General features: G+C 44.5%; 1 protein-coding gene across 24 annotated transcripts in view; it reads left to right on the top strand.

The window, feature by feature from the left end:
• Positions 1-17,500, top strand: part of LOC143275651 (muscleblind-like protein 1) — a 213,960-nt gene that overhangs the window by 50,571 nt on the left and 145,889 nt on the right. For all 24 annotated transcript variants that reach the window (XM_076579907.1, XM_076579924.1, XM_076579920.1 and 21 more), the window contains exon 3: positions 4,390-4,452. The gene's annotated coding sequence lies outside the window, so the exon portion shown is untranslated. The remainder of the gene's footprint in view (positions 1-4,389; positions 4,453-17,500) is intronic.

The raw sequence follows: 17,500 nt of genomic DNA, 5'->3' as shown, positions 1-17,500 counted from the left end.
AGTGTGTGTGTGTGTGTGTGTGTGTGTGTTTGGGTGCGTGTTTGGTCGATCTGTGCCTCTTGTATCTTCATGTTAAATGTTTACATGCAACAACTGTTTTGTTAAATATTTATTACATGATTTATATGTAATTTAGTAGTTTGTATTGATATGATGTGTATCGATGTTACATGCGTAAATCTTTATTATCTGTACTTTGTTTTCTGTGTACTTTCCAAACTTTGGAGATGAACGACTGCCGAGCAGAACGGTTTTCTTACTTATACCTGTGGGTGTTTTTGTGTACGTCGACAGGTTGTGTCGAAAAGGTGGATTCGATTATTGAAAGGACACAGTGGCTGAAAGCATGCTATTGCTGCCATCCACAGTCATGCTGTCGTGTTGGTCCGGCTCCCTTGTTGGTGGACGTTAAAGAACCAGAATTATATACTTCTTAAAAAAAAAAAAAAAAAAAATTAAAGCATTTTTTCGGACAGACTGATACAGTAGTACCTGTCTGCCTCATTTTCTTTGTCTCTTTCTCCTCTCTGTCTCAACTGTCTCTGTCCATAACACACAGTCTCCGTCTCTCTGTCTTTTTGTCTCTCTGTCTTCTGTCTTTTTGTCTGTCTGATCGTCTGTCTGTCTGACTGTCTGTCTTTTTGTCTGTCTGTCTGACTGTCTCTTCCTCTCGCTCCCTTCCCCCCCCCCTCTCTCTCTCCCACGCTCCCGTCCTCTCTCTCTCATTTTGCCTCTCTCTCTCTCTCTCGCTTTCTCTCTCTCTCCACATTCGACATCAAGAAAACACTAACGGAACATGGATTCGGTCTTGTTTGGATGTACCAGGGAGTTGGGCACAAGAGCGGCTTTGTATCGGAATTCAAAGATAGACTTATAGCATGTTACAAACAAAACTGGCGCGGAGAAATAGAGAGCAATGATAAGTATAAATGGTTTTATTCATTTAAATCAATATTTCAAACAGAGAAGTATATTAAGATTATAACAAATAAATGGCATAAAATCTGCTTTGAGAAGCTCAGGTTGAGAGCGCTTGGACTGAATGCCAACAGAAGATGGTTCGATTCAGACGTAGTAACATCTCCTTACCCAATGTGTGGCGAAAGCCCAGAAGATGAAAATCATTTCATATTCAATGCAAAAGATACAATGAATTACGAAAAAACTGCACCATTTTCAATGCAGCTCCAGCGCAGAGAAAAGATTTGTTCGGCACACTGATGACAGAAAATGAAGATATGATACTTTCACTTGCAAACTATGTATCAGAGGCAATAAATATACGGAATCATCAATCAATTAAAAAATAGTATGGGTTCCATGAGGAAAAAAGAATAGATAAAAAGGATGGGCTTCATTTGGATGGTCAATCTCGACATTATAATTATTTGATGTGTTCGTATTGATATTATGGGTTTTGATGTTACATGCGTAAATATTTATTACATGATTTATATGTAATTTAGTAGTTTGTATTGATGTGATGTGTATCGATGTTACATGCGTAAATCTTTATTATCTGTACTTTGTTTTCTGTGTACTTTCCAAACCTTGGGGATGAACGACTGAGAAAAAGGCAAATTACCCCATGTCACATGTACTTTAAGCTAATGACAATGTGCCAAAGTGTCGCAAATATCTTATTAGTTTATGTTGTTTCTATTCTGTTTTGTTTTGGTTTTTGTGTTTTTGTTTGTTTGTTTGGGGGGTTTTTTTTGTTGTTTTTTTTTACCCTTTCTGTTCCATTTCATCTATTTTGCACCATTTTGTTCTGATTTGTACCTACTATGTCACTAGAGCTTTCCAGCTTATGCCATTAAGCAATTCAGTGTTCAGTGTTCTCTCTCTCTCTCTCACTCTCTCTCTTTCTTTCTCTCCTGGTGCCAGTTGCATTGTTTGGTTCTAACTTTTTGACAGTTACACGTGACAAAATGCCTGCGTTGACCGAACTACGCCATTGGTCAGTTCCATACTACACACAGTTTGTAGCGGGTTACGACCATACTAGGCTCTTCCGTCCGAGAAATGCTACTGGCTCCTGCACCATCAAAGCGCTGTATTCCCACATGTGTCGGTGTGTGTTCCGTCGAGTATCAGCGTCCATGGTTTTTCAGTGATGCGATCGATGGATCTGTAGAAGGCATTTGACCTCTTTCATCAGCACGTTGAATGTCACTGTCCTCTGTGTTGAATGTCACATATGCTGGCTTTGATTGTGTACACTTTGCCTGAATCTATCGGCTTTGTATTGTATTGTTTTTCATTGGATATGATATAATATGATGTTATTATATTATATTATATTGTCCTATATTATATTACTTTTATTTCGTGTTGTGTTTTGTTGTGTTTGATCATATTAGAATATATTGTATTGTTATGCATCGTAATATGTCCTCTCTTATATTCTCTGTCTCTGTTTGTCTGTCTGCCTCTCTCTCTCTCCCCCCCTCTCTCTCCCCTCTCTGTCTCTCTTCCCCACTCTCTCTGTCTCTATCTCTCAATTTATCCCCTACCCCCCAACCCCCCCCCTCTCTCTCTCACCCTCACACACAGACACACACAGACACACACACACACACACACACACACACACACACACACACACACACACACACTACAAAACAACACAAAGGGAGAAAGAAATGTGAAACCAGTGTTATGATCGTCTGCGTCTTGTCTGCATACAAAATGTATCGAATTTCCCGCGGGCTTGTAATGCGTGAACTGTGAAGACGGCTTCTCTCTCTCTCTCTCTCTCTCTCTCTCTCTCTCTCTCCACACGGGCCTTCATTTTTTTCCCTCCCCGTTTGAAACGGAGTCGCCTAACACCGTTGACGTGTCGTATATTGCCCTTGACCTAGACTGTGTGTGCGGTGGGAGGGGTGGAGGGAGTGGGGGGGAGAGAAAGGGAGAGAGAGCGGGGAGAGAGAGAGGGAGGGGGAGAGGAGGGAGAGAGAGAGAGGAGGGAGGGAGAGACGGAGAGAGAGAGGGGGGAGAGAGCTAGGGGGAGAGAGGGGGGGAGAGGAGGGAGAGAGAGAGAGGAGGGAGGGAGAGACGGAGAGAAAGGGGGGGAGAGAGAGGGAAAGAGAGGGGGGGAGAGGAGGGAGACAGAGATAGGAGGGAGGGAGAGACGGAGAGAGAGGGGGGGGAGAGAGGGAGAGAGAGAGGGGGAAAGAGAGGGAGGGAGAGAGAGAGGGGGGAGGAGGGGAGAGAGAGAGAGAGAGGATGAGAGGGAGAGAGGGGGGAGAGAGAGGGAGGAAGAGAGACAGAGAGAGGGAGAGGGAGAAATACGGAGACGAGGGCAGGAAGAGCAGAAAAGGGAGAGACATGTGAGTGACGGTCTGAGATGGACCCATGGATAAGATGACTGGGGGTGCGGGCTAGGAGGCTAGGGGGAGGGGGGAGTGGAGGGAGGCTAGGGGAGAAGGGTGGGGGCAGAGAGTGGGAGGGAGGTTGTGGAGAAAGATGGGTTGTGGAACATAACAGGACAAGACCCAGGCTTTCTGTTCTGAGACGGTTTTCCTGTCGCAGTTTTACTAATTAGCTGGCGTGCATGCTCTCCGTTTGTGAGTGTATGTAACTTTCTCACTGTGGAGATAATGAAGTTGACTTGGCATGACTTTATTTTCACATTCCATTCGAATTTAGCATTCTTAGCTTCTTGATAAGAAAGTCAAACATGAAGTGCCGATTGTGTGATTGAACTTTGTGCGTTCTTGAGTATGCACGTGAGTAACCTTTTACAATCAAATAATACTTTGTTCTTATATCCTTCTTCCGCGTTCATGGGTTGCATCTCTCACGTTCACTCGCATGTTCGAGTGGACGTTTTTGAATGAAAGGAATGTATGACCGTTTTGAAACTGCTGTGTATGCGAGCGAGTCGCAACTGATACATGACAGTGTTTATGGAAAGAAGAACATTAAAAAATAAAAGAAAGAAAGAAAAAAAAAGTACATAGACAGAGAGGGGGGGAGAGAGAGAAAAAAAAGAGAGAGGGAGAGAGAGACAGAGACAGACAGAGTTACACCTTTCACTGTCATAATGAAGACTGTGCATTACTGTAGTCTTCATCATCATCATCATCATCATCATCATCATCTTCTTCTTCTTCTTCTTCTTCTTCTTCTTCTTCTTCTTCTTCTTCGTCATATGTTCATATTTGCAGCACAGATATCCCCTACACCAAATTGCCCCCCCCTCTCTCTCTCTCTGTTTCTCTCTCTCTCTCTCTCTCTCTCTCTCTCTCTCACACACACACACACACACACACACACACACACACAGCCTACTATAGTGTGGTACTATAGTGTGTTGTGTCAACATATGAACCATGTAAATCAGACCATGAGTGTACTTTTGACGAACATTTTTTTTGCTTTCAGGTACTCGGTGTCTGCTGGGTGAAAACAGCTGAACCACACAGCGTGCAGGCTTCCTGACTTCAGGTGAGTGATCTGAATGAATGGGTGAATGATGTGGATACTTATATAGCGCCTATCCTCGGTCGGTGACCAAGCTCTGATCGCTTCAAAAACACGGTGTCATTTGCTCAACGAGCTGCCTAATTGGGTAGAACCGACTGACGGCTGCCATGAGGCGCTCATCATTTGTTTCCCGCGTCATTCAGTCATGTTTGATTCATGCCATCAATCACACTCAGACAGACATGTAACGTTTTATGTGTATGACCGTTTTATTTATCTGTCCCGCCATGTTGGCAGCCATACTACGTTTTCGGGGGTGTGCATAATGGGGATGTTCTTGTTTCCTTAAGCCACCGAACGCTGACATGGATTACAGGATCTGTAACGTGCGTATTTTGACCTTCTGCGTGTATAAAACACACGACGGGGGTTAAGGCACTAGCAGGTCTGCACATAATTATGTTGACCTGGGAGAAAAACACCTCCACCCTTTGCCCACCAGGCGCCGTTACCGAGATTCGAACCTGGGAACCTCAGACTGAAAGTCCATCGCTTTAACTCACTCAGTACGGCCAGCCCTCTCTTCTTCTCTACACAGACCCCTCGGATGTCCAGTGGGTGTCTCAATGACCCAACCTTTAGCTTCCGTCGTCAGAATTGGGGTATTCTTGGTCAACATTCACCTCTTCAGTATAAGAGCCTTCCGCCTGCAATATTTTGATGGTGGCAATTGGGGTGAAACGCTGTTAACGTCGTCTCTTTCGCCGTTCGTATGGAGAGAGTTAACCACTCGGTTATTGCTCTCCTTTCTAACCTCTCTTTCTGTTCACACTCACTGCTGTTCGTACGTGCTAGTGGTCCTTTCCGAAGTAAAATCAGAAGAAATGATTTGTCAGTGCAGAAAATGGTACTACGTGAAACGTTTCCTACTCGATAAATGTCCATAAACTCGCGAAGGCAGGAATACATGTGCGCACGCTCACAGACATGCATATACGCACGCACGCATATATATAATATGTATCCACACACGTACGCATCTCATTTTCTCGGTCTGTCTTTGTCACTCTCTCTGTCTCTGTCTCTCTGTCTCTCTCTCCCCCCCTTTCTCTCTGTCTGTCTGTCTGTCTGTTTCACACACACACACACACACACACACACACACACACACACACACTCACATACACACACACACAAACACACACACACACACACACACACACACTCACATACACACACACACAAACACACACACACACACACGCGCGCGTGATTTTTCTAAGGATTATGACAGATTTAGGATGGATAAGGGACAGCGCAAGAAAGAAACAGATATAATAAGTGATGACAGTCGAGAAAAAAGAAAGCTTTCATATGTCGCTGTGGCAGATTTAAACGGCTTTACTTCTCACGCGCATAATTCTTTGTTTTGAGTTCTCAGTGGAATAAAGGGGGGGGACAAAAGAAAAATGGAAAACGGAGGATTAGAACGTCTTTGCTTCATATACTTCTTTTTTTTGCGGGGTTATTGTTGTTGTTTTTTTATTATGAGTGAGATTAGCTGAGGAAGAAGAAGAAGGAGGAGGAGAAGAAGAAGGAGGAGGAGGAGGAGGTGAAGAAGAAGAAGAAGAAGATCAAATCACCACCAACAGCAAAAGCAACAACTGCTGCTACCACCACAACCACCACCTCCACCACAACCACTACTACTACTGATTACAATATTATTGATAATGTTACAGGCAAAAAGAGAAAAAAAAAGGATGCTGGAAAATGGTAAGATAATGGAAGAACCCACAAGATAATGACCTCTGAGCTACTGAAGTGTTTCGCTCAATGAGTAAAGGAACAAAGAAGCTCTTTGTTGCCGATGTAATGGATACACTATGATAGGAGATCCACGCTTGCATGGCGGAGAGGCGGGAGGGGGGCGGGGAGGGAAGGGGGGACGCTGGCAAGAGGAAAGTTTTCACCCTATTTCTATAAGTGTTCTGTACCGTGCAGCGAAACACAGTCACAATTTTGATAATACAATGTCCACTTGAACTTTTTTTAATTTTCATTTTAAAAATTTTATATGATAATAGAATGTAGAAAGTACAAAAGTATCCTCAGCAACTCTCTCTCTCTCTCTCTCTGTGTGTGTGTGTGTGTGTGTGTGTGTGTGTGTGTGTATTGAAGGCTCTATACATGACTAAAATCAAAGCATTACATATAAATGATATGACAATGATATAGTAAATTAGCCTACGACAGACAATCCAACGCCAGTATTATAACAATGAGCTCGTTGCGCACCAGAATTTTGCACTCGGTTTTACCAGTTAAAAGATTAACGTGTGTGACGATTGGCCAATGAAAATGCTCGGCTCAAAAAATCCGACCATGACCTCAGAGAGAGGGTTTTCGCGATTGGTCGAAAGCTTCAAAACCTTCAACCCTCATTGCATGAGAAAACGGTATCAGAATGCAGACAGACCTTCAAACGTGAGTTTTATTGAATGGATCCACAGTGGCGCAGGGGATAGTCAGATGATTAGTTGACGTTAATTACTCAGTTTATCTGGAAAGTCTCCACGCCTCGAAACTTCAGCTAAACTGAACGTATCTTGGTTTGCCGAAAAGCCCGTAAAATTATACTGCAGACCTGTGCACATCTTTGACCTCATAAGCGAACGAAACATTACCAGTGATGACATCACTTGTCCATAATTTGGCATCTGTATATTTATATGGCTTTGGAAAGGAGAATCCAAGCCATGCTGGAGCAGAGTTGCTGTCGCCAGATACTGAAAATCTGATATAGTGAGCAAATCACCACTGAATAAACTGGCCTTTTATAATCCAGCAGTGCGTTGTACCATAATGAAGATCTGTTGTCGTCAGTTTAGGAAAATGGACCACAATGAAGATCTACTGACGTCAGTTAAGAGATGGACTATAATGAAGACCTGCTGACGTCAGATAAGAAACGGACCATAACGAAGATCTGCTGACGTCAGATAAGAAATGAACCACAATGAAAATCTGCTGACGTCAGTTACGAAATGGACCATAATGAAGATCTTCTGACGTCAGATAAGAAATGGACCATAATGGAGATCTGCTGACGTCAGATAAGTAATGGACCATAATGGAGATCAGCTGACGTTAGTTGAGAAATGGATCATAATGATCTGCTGACGTCAGATAAGTAATGGACTATAATGAAGATCTGCTGACGTCAGTTACGAAATGGACCATAATGCAGGTCTGCTGACGTCAGTTAGGGAAAAAAATAACAACCACGTTCGTTTGACCACGTAATATATAATAAGATCACATGGTTTTGGCTCAATACAATATTTTCTGGATTATGCTGAGGGGATCGGTTGAGGTGGAGGAGGAGGAATGGAAGACAGAAAAAAAAACCCGATGGACTGACAACATTGCAGAATGGACGGAAAAACCATTTGCAGAGAACCAGAGAGCCAGCCATAGACATATGCAGTGTAAACATATTATATCTCAGTAAAGCGACAGAGGTGGAGTGGAGGAATCTGGTGAACAGATCTTCGTTCTGTGCTGTGCAGCACAGCGGTCCAGTGACTTAGTCGCACGGTTTGTTTTATATCAGGGAAGAAATAAGAAGAAGGAGAAGAAGATGAATATTTACAACCAAGCGCACGCGACACCCGACGATCAAAAGAGGCTTATATCTCTGTGTGTGGTAGGTGTGGTAAAGTAAAGAGCCCAGGATGCTTCTTTCTGGGTGGAGTAATGAGTGGGTGGTGAGAGGGAGCAAGTCTCTGCTCTTAGCGTCTGTTTGCATCAACGTCTGGGCCCCACCAAAGAAACAGATGGTTCACATCTACAGCAGAGGGCCAAAGGGTGGGGGGAGGTGATAGGGGAGAGAATCTTCGGGGTCAGGGCAGGGGCAGGCGATGAGGGGCAGGGATTATCTGCCCGCGTGGCCTGTACTGTGGGTTGTAGTGTGAGTTTATCTGTTAGTGCTGTGCGTACGGCTTGTCGGGGATCGGGGGTGAGACGTATGTGGGTGGGCGGGGAAGGGTTGGGGGGGGGGGAGGGGTATGGGGGTGTTGGAGTAGTTAGTAGAGGTGTTGGGAGGAGAGTGGGGGGTGAGGGTGAGGAGAGAGAGGGTGGGGATAGAGAGAGGCAGAGACACTTAGATGATTGTTTTATGTTTACATGTCTATGGGAAGAGAGAGAGAGAGAGAGAGAGAGAGAGAGAGAGAGAGGGTGAGGACACACACACACACACACACACACACACACACACACACACACACACACACACACACACTTAACGACAAGAGGTACTGCGCATTTGACTGGTACCTGAGACGAAGAAAACATAAATGGACAACCCTGGCCTTAAAGAAGAGAAAGGAAAAAACCCAGACGACTTTGACCAAAAAAAGAAGAAAAAAAAGAAGAAACAACAATATGGACAAAAAACAAAAACACCAACAAGAAAAACAAAAAAACAACAACAAAAAACAGAAAGCAAACAGCTCCAGGATATTTGTGTTTGCTAAACGGATTTACAAGGTTTCTCAAGGAAAACAAAAGAAGAAGACAGACGGAAAGTAGGAGTTTAATTTGTCACATCCATTTTTTTTTCTTCTTTTAGTCGTTAACCTATTGTCCTTTTTGTCTCTCTTTTTGAGAAATTGGGAATGGAGGTGTCGTGTAATTTGTTGTGCATTGTTTTATCCAGACAGTTGTGTAATCGCTGCGTGGTCGAGCGCTCTCGTTTGAAAATGTAACCCGGTCAATGAGGTGTTCCAAATCGTGTCGTGTTACGCCAGCGTTAAAGTGGACTATTATGGAAGGATTCAAGAGCATAATTATCGAACAAGCACGCCCCCTACCCCAACCCCCAGGCCCCTTCCACCCCTAACCTCCCCCCCCCCCTCCCCGTACCCCCGAAAACTGTGGTAAATAGCAGTTTTAGTTTCAGTTTCAGTAGCTCAAGGAGGCGTCACTGCGTTCGGACAAATCCATATACGCTACACAACATCTGCCAAGCAGATGCCTGACCAGCACCGTAACCCAACGCGCTTAATCAGGCCTTGAAAAAAAGTGAATAAATAACAGATAAATACATTTTTTTTAAAAAGGTGAATAAATAATAGGTAAATAGCAGTCATTCAAGTAAAAAACACACTTGTTCAAATACAACTGAGCATAGAACTCTATCTCTGTCTCTATCTCTGTCTCTCTGGCTGGCTGTTTGTTTGTCTTACTTTCTCAGCCACCCACCTTCTCAATCTGTGTGAGTGTGTGTGTGTGTGTGTGTGTGTGTGTGTGTGTGTGTGTGTGTGAGAGAGAGAGAGTGTGTGTGTGTGTGTGTGTGTGTGTGTGTGTGTGAGTGTGTGTGTGTGTGTGTGTCTGTCTGTCTGTCTGTGTGAGTGTGTATGTGTGTCTGTATGTGTTTGTGACTGGAATGTGTGTGTGTGTGTGTGTGTGTGCGTGTGTGTGTGCGCGTGTATGTGTGTGCGTGTGTGTCTGTGTGTGTGCAGTGTCTGTGTGTGAGTGTGTATGTGTGTCTGAATGTGTTTGTGAGTGGGATGTGTGTGTGTGTGTGTGTGTGTGTGTGTGAGTGGAATGTGTGTGTGTGTGTGTGTGTGTGTGTGAAGAGGGTGTGAGTAGGGGGCAGGGGGTGGGGGAGGGAAAGAAGGAAAATAAAACACTCCCAGTCTGGAACTTCCAGACGGCCTTGATTAGGAATGAAAACATTCCGCCGCGTTTGTTGCTAAGTGCATTACCTAGAAACGTTCCGGGAGAAATGTGTGTGTGGGAGAGACAGACAGGGAGACAGGGGGTATGTATGTATGTATATATATATATATATATAGAGAGAGAGAGAGAGAGAGAGAGAGAGAGAGGCAATAAATCCAAGCCCAGAGGGAGGGAAGAGCGATAAAGAGAAAGAAAGAAACGAAAAGGAAAGGGAGAGAAAGAAAAGGAAGAGAGAGGAAGAGAGACTGGAATGGAGAGAGCGAGGGAAATGGTTGAGAGATGAGAGAGAGAAGGGTGAGAGAGTGGGGTGGAGGGAAGGCGAGAGAGAGAGAGAGAGAGAGAGAGAGGGAGGGACAGTGGCAATAAATCCAAGCGCAGAGGGAGGGGAGAGCGACAGAGAGAAGGAAAAGAAAAAGGAAGATAAATACAGGATATAATGATACATATGAGAGAGAGAGAGAGAGAGAGAGTGGAAAAAAAATCAATGGGGAGAAGACAGCGAGGAAAATGCTTGATAGATGAGAGAGAAGGGTGACAGAGAGGGGGGAGAAGAGAGAGAGAGGGGAGAGAGGGAGAGAGAGAGAGGGGGGGGGGGGAGACAGACAGACAGAGAGACACACACACAAAGACAGACAGACAGACACAAAGAGACACAGAGAGATAAAGACAAAGAGGGAGACAGACAGACAGAGAGAGACACACAGAGACAGAGAGAGAAACAGAGAGAGACAGAGACAGAGAGAGAGTGGGCAGTGTGGAAATAACAGACGGATGAAGAGCACAGGAAGGAAGGGAAGAGGAAGGAATGAAAAGAACGACAGAAAAAAAAGAGTTGAAAGATGCAGACTGTGGGTTGTTGGGGAAAGACGGACGGATGAAGGGCTAAAGAAATGAATGTATGAAGGAAGGAAGGAAGGAAAGAAGGAAGGGAAAGAGAGAGACAGACCGTGAGCAACGTAGGAAGAATAGAAGAAACGGATGAAGAGCAAAGGAAGGAAGGAAGGGAGGGAGAAGAATATTGAGAGAGAGAGAGAGTGAGAGAGAGAGAGAGACAGAGAGAGAGAGTGGGCAGTGTGGAAATAACAGACGGATGAAGAGCACAGGAAGGAAGGGAGGGAGGGAGAAGAAGATTGAGAGAGTGAGAGACAGAGAGAGAGAGACACAGAGAGTGAGAGAGAGAGAGAGATTGTGGGCTGTGTGGGAAAAAGGGAGGGATGAAGAGCAATGGAAGGAATGAGGATGGAAGGGATATAATGAATAAGACAGACTGTGGGAATGGTAGGATGAAGGGACGGATGAAGAGCACTGAAAGAGGAAGCGGGAAGGAAGGAAGGAAGGAGTGCAGGTTGTGGATGACGATAGGAGTGCAGGTTGTGGGTGACGATAGGAGGAGTGCAGGTTGTGGATGACGATAGGAGGAGTGCAGGTTGTGGATGTGGATGACGATAGGAGTGCAGGTTGTGGGTGACGATAGGAGGAGTGCAGGTTCTGGATGACGATAGGAGTGCAGGTTGTGATGACGATAGGAGGAGTGCAGGTTGTGGATGACGATAGGAGTGCAGGTTGTGGGTGACGATAGGAGGAGTGCAGGTTCTGGATGACGATAGGAGTGCAGGTTGTGATGACGATAGGAGGAGTGCAGGTTGTGGATGACGATAGGAGTGCAGGTTGTGATGACGATAGGAGGAGTGCAGGTTCTGGATGACGATAGGAGTGCAGGTTGTGATGACGATAGGAGGAGTGCAGGTTCTGGATGACGATAGGAGTGCAGGTTGTGATGACGATAGGAGGAGTGCAGGTTGTGGATGACGATAGGAGTGCAGGTTGTGGGTGACGATAGGAGGAGTGCAGGTTGTGGATGACGATAGGAGTGCAGGTTGTGGATGACGATAGGAGGAGTGCAGGTTCTGGATGACGATAGGAGGAGTGCAGGTTGTGGATGACGATAGGAGTGCAGGTTGTGGATGACGATAGGAGTGCAGGTTGTGGATGACGATAGGAGGAGTGCAGGTTCTGGATGACGATAGGAGTGCAGGTTATGGATGACGATAGGAGTGCAGGTTGTGGATGACGATAGGAGGAGTGCAGGTTGTGGGTGACGATAGGAGTGCAGGTTGTGGGTGACGATAGGAGGAGTGCAGGTTGTGGATGACGATAGGAGTGCAGGTTGTGGATGACGATAGGAGGAGTGCAGGTTGTGGATGACGATAGGAGTGCAGGTTGTGGATGACGATAGGAGGAGTGCAGGTTGTGGATGACGATAGGAGGAGTGCGGGTTGTGGATGACGATAGGAGTGCAGGTTGTGGATGACGATAGGAGTGCAGGTTGTGGATGACGATAGGAGGAGTGCAGGTTGTGGATGACGATAGGAGTGCAGGTTGTGGATGACGATAGGAGGAGTGCAGGTTGTGGATGACGATAGGAGGAGTGCAGGTTGTGGATGACGATAGGAGTGCAGGTTGTGGATGACGATAGGAGGAGTGCAGGTTGTGGATAACGATAGGAGGAGTGCAGGTTGTGGATAACGATAGGAGTGCAGGTTGTGGATGACGATAAGAGTGCAGGTTGTGGATGACGATAGGAGTGCAGGTTGTGGATGACGATAGGAGGAGTGCAGGTTGTGGATAACGATAGGAGTGCAGGTTGTGGATGACGATAAGAGTGCAGGTTGTGGATGACGATAGGAGTGTAGGTTGTGGGTGACGATAGGAGTGCAGGAGGAGTGCAGGTTGTGGATGACGATAGGAGGAGTGCAGGTTGTGGATAACGATAGGTGTGCAGGTTGTGGATGACGATAGGAGGAGTGCAGGTTGTGGATGACGATAGGAGTGCAGGTTGTGGATGACGATAGGAGGAGTGCAGGTTGTGGATGACGATAGGAGGAGTGCAGGTTGTGGATGTGGATGACGATAGGAGTGCAGGTTGTGGATGACGATAGGAGGAGTGCAGGTTGTGGATGACGATAGGAGTGCAGGTTGTGGATGACGATAGGAGTGCAGGTTGTGGATGACGATAGGAGGAGTGCAGGTTGTGGATGACGATAGGAGGAGTGCAGGTTGTGGATGACGATAGGAGTGCAGGTTGTGGATGACGATAGGAGGAGTGCAGGTTGTGGATGACGATAGGAGTGCAGGTTGTGGGTGACGATAGGAGTGCAGGTTGTGGATGACGATAGGAGGAGTGCAGGTTGTGGATGACGATAGGAGGAGTGCAGGTTGTGGATGACGATAGGAGGAGTGCAGGTTGTGGATGACGATAGGAGTGCAGGTTGTGGATGACGATAGGAGGAGTGCAGGTTGTGGATGACGATAGGAGGAGTGCAGGTTGTGGATGACGATAGGAGGAGTGCAGGTTGTGGATGACGATAGGAGGAGTGCGGGTTGTCGTGACGGCGATGGTGTTGACGTGAATGTGCAGAGAACCCAGCAAGCAAGTGTGTAAGGAAGTAAGTATATGAATAAATATATCCATAAATACGTGATGAATTCATGAAAATTAAGATAGTCAATAAGTAAGTAACTAAGTATATGAATAAATATATCCATAAATGCGTGAATGAATACACGAAAATTAAGATATATGAATACATATATCCATAAATGCGTGAATACATTCATGAAAATTAAGATAGTCAATAAGTAAGTATATGTATGAATATATCCATAAATACATGAATGAATTCATGAAAATTAAGATAGTCAATTAAGTAAGTAAGTATATGAATAAATATATCCATAAATACGTGAATGAAATCATGAAAATTAAGATAGTCAATAAGTAAGTAACTAAGTATATGAATAAATATATCCATAAATATATGAATGAATACATGAAAATTAAGATAGTAAATAAGTAAGTAAGTATATGAATAAATATATCCATAAATATGAGAATGAATGCATAAAAAATAAGATAGTCAATTAAGTAATTAAGTATATGAATAAATATATCCATAAATACGTGAATGAATTCATGAAAATAAAGATAGTCAATAAGTAAGTATATGAATAAATGTATCCATAAATACGTGAATGAATTCACGAAAATTAAGATAGTCCAGGAAATTATTCAATTAATTAACCAGCGAGGGAACGGCTCAATGATTCAGTGAACAGTTAGAATACTCATCACGGTGATTTGATGAATACAGAAACAAACAAGTACATAAGCAAACAAACAAACACAAACTAACAGATGAATAAACTGATAAATAAATTCATTGAAAAATTAATGAATGAATAAATAATAAAGAAAATGATTCATTGGATTGATTGACCATTGGGGGAGCGGCTCGGTGAATCAGTGAACTCCAGTGTATCACCGGAAAAAACGATGAAGTGTGTTCTTCTTCATGTCCGTTTTTGCACGAACCGTTGATTTAATAAATAGACAAACAAATAAATACATAAGCAAACAACCAAACAAACAAGCAAACCAACAAACGGTTCAATAAATGAACAGATAAATAAATAAATGAATAAATAGATAGATAAATAGATAAATGAATAGATAGATGAATAAACAGACAAATTAATAAATAGATAACTGATTTAATAATCAAATCCATGAATACATTACAAACAAATAAATAAATGAGTTTAAAGTTAGAATGTATTCCCGTTGAAGTTTAGTTTGCATGAGCCGTTGATTTGATCAACAAAATAAGAAATGAATGAACGAATGATGAATGAATAAGTAAACAAATGAGTAAATAGTTAATCAAATTGATGAATAGATAAAGAATTATGTAGATAAACAGATAGATAAATGAATAAAGCTGAGATAAACGAATAAATGAAGGAAGGAATAAAACAATAAATTGATTAAATAGACACATAAGTATAAAAAATGCATAACTGAATAAACAAATAAATAAATAGATAAGGAAACAAATAAATGAATAAAGAAAGAAAGAAAGAAAGAAATAGAAATTCTATGGATGAATGAGAAAAAACCCACCAGTAATCAATCATGACATGTAAAGGCACATTGCATAAACCATTGCGTTGAGAAACATATATACTACTGGAGGCATGAAGGATGTGAATCAGAACCTGAACCATATTGTTTCTCATTTAAAACTTTACACAAAGCCTCTCTCTCTCTCTGTCTCTCTCTGTCTCTCTCTCTCTCTCTCCCTCTCCCCTTGTGTGTGTGCGTGTGTGTGTGTGTGTGTGTGCGCGCGTGTGTTTGTGTGTGTGCGTGCATGTGTGTGTGTGTGTGTGTGTGTGTGAGTGTGTGTGTGTGAAGAGGGATGGGGGAGGGGGGATCATCTCATCCCTAGGAAGACAGCTGATGGGTAGAATGTTCAATGTTTTCAATGATGGGGTTGAATGTTATAGGTATGTCTGTCTGTCGTACCCGCTTTCTCTATTCTCTCTCTCTCTCTCTCTCTGTCTGTGTCTCTGTCCCTGTCTCTGTCTGTCTCTCTGTCTCTCTATCTCTCGTCCTGTCTGTCTGCCTGCCCTCCTGTCTCTCTTTCTTCTACGTGTGCGTTGCACACACACACACGCGCGCGCGCGCGCGCATTCATCCACACCTATATGTCCACTCTCCCCTCCCTTTTTTTTTTTTTTTTTTTTTTTTTTTACAGCTCTCCTGAAACTGCAACGCGTGTTTCAATGGTAATACTTTGACATTTCCCCCCTTCTTTTTGTTGTTGTTGTTGCTTTTTGTCGGCGACTTGAGGAGTTTGAAGGAGATGGTGGGGACGGGGTGGGGGATTTGGGGGAGGGGGGTTGGCGGTTTTTCTCTGAAGGTTCAGGGCAATAAAGGGCTAATGAAGAGGGCTGCTGATGTCATCATTCGTCAAACTTAGCCGTCGTTACGTGTGTCTGGAGCTTTAGTGGCTTCAGTGGTTTTCGTCGTTTTCGTCTTCATTTTGATGAGTGGGTTCAAAAATTATGGCTGCCGAAATGTGTGTGTGTGTGTGTGTGTGTGTGTGTGTGTGTGTGTGGTGCCTGTGTGAATAATTTTGTGTTTAAATTGTGTGTGTGTGTATGTGGTGTGCGCGCGTGTGTGTGTGTGGTGTGGTGTGTGTGTTTGTGTGTGTGTGTGTGTGTGGTGTGGTGTGTGTGTGTGTGTGTTTGTATGTGTGTATATGTACTTTTCTCTCAATGTCTGTCAGTATCTGCCTGTCTGTATGTCTGCCTGCCTGCCTGCCTGCCTGCCTGCCTGCCCGTCTGTCTGTCTGTCTGTCTACTTCTTGTCTCTTTCCCCTTGTGTTCTCTTTTCCACCGTGAGTCCCGTATTTGTCCAAGAGTCCCAACGCAGTCTTGCGCTCGCAGGCGCGTGCGTGCGTGCTTGTAGTTAGGTTTAATTTGCGTTTTTATTTTGTGGCAATATTGGTGTTCAGATTTGAACAATTGAACAATGCACGTGATAACTTCGCCTTCCCTCTTTTGATGTGCGGGGCAAGGGGGTGATAGGTATGTATGGGGGAGGGGGAGTGCACGCATGCACAGAGAGAGAGAGAGAGAGTGAGTGAGAGAAGGAGAGAGAGAGAGAGGAATACCCCCACTCTCTCTGTCTATCCCTCTTTCAGTCTCTCTCGCTGTCTCTCACTCTCCGGTGCCCCCCTCCTCCACCCCCCTGCACCTTCCACCCCCCTCCCCCCCCCCCCACACACACCACCTCCATATTGTGTCCCCTCCCCCCTTCCCCAATTCACTCCACCCTCTCTTCCCATTCCTCTCCCCCCGCCCCTCCCTCCCCCCCGGCCCCCTGTACCCCCTTCACTAACAGATCTATCTTCCGGGCAATCAGAGTCAACACACACAACCGTTTCTGAGTGGGGGTGGGGGCGGAGGTGAAGAAAATAAATAAAACATGTGAACATGACATCACCCGGCCGTCTGCGACCCGATATATATATATATATATGTGTGTGTGTGTGTGTGTGTGTGTGTGTGTGTGTGTGTGAAGAAAGTGCAATGGCAGAGCAAGAAGAACACTCTTTCTTTGCCGTCGCGAAAAAAGCAAATCGAAAACCGGTTTACATAACAGTCGAGACGAGAAACCGGATTCTCCTGAACTGTGGTGTGTGTGTGTGTGTGTGTGGGAGGGGGGGGGGGTACATTTACATATGTTATTGCAAAGGGAAAGCGTGGGTTGTGTTGATAAGAAGGCTAGTCAATATCAAGACGATTGCATAAAAATATATCAGTGGGACGAGGAAGATGTTTTGGCGGAAGGAAGGGAGGTGGGGGAGAGGAGAGACATAGAGAGAGACATAGAGAGTGAGGGGGGGGGAGGGCGGGGGAGAGGAGAGAGAGAGGGGGGACGGGGGGGAGAAGAGAGACATAGATAGAGAGGTGGCGGGGG

Source organism: Babylonia areolata, chromosome 30, assembly GCF_041734735.1.
Source record: "Babylonia areolata isolate BAREFJ2019XMU chromosome 30, ASM4173473v1, whole genome shotgun sequence".
Classification (NCBI taxonomy): Eukaryota; Metazoa; Mollusca; class Gastropoda; order Neogastropoda; family Buccinidae; genus Babylonia; species Babylonia areolata.
This window is presented reverse-complemented; position numbering and strand designations above follow the sequence as displayed.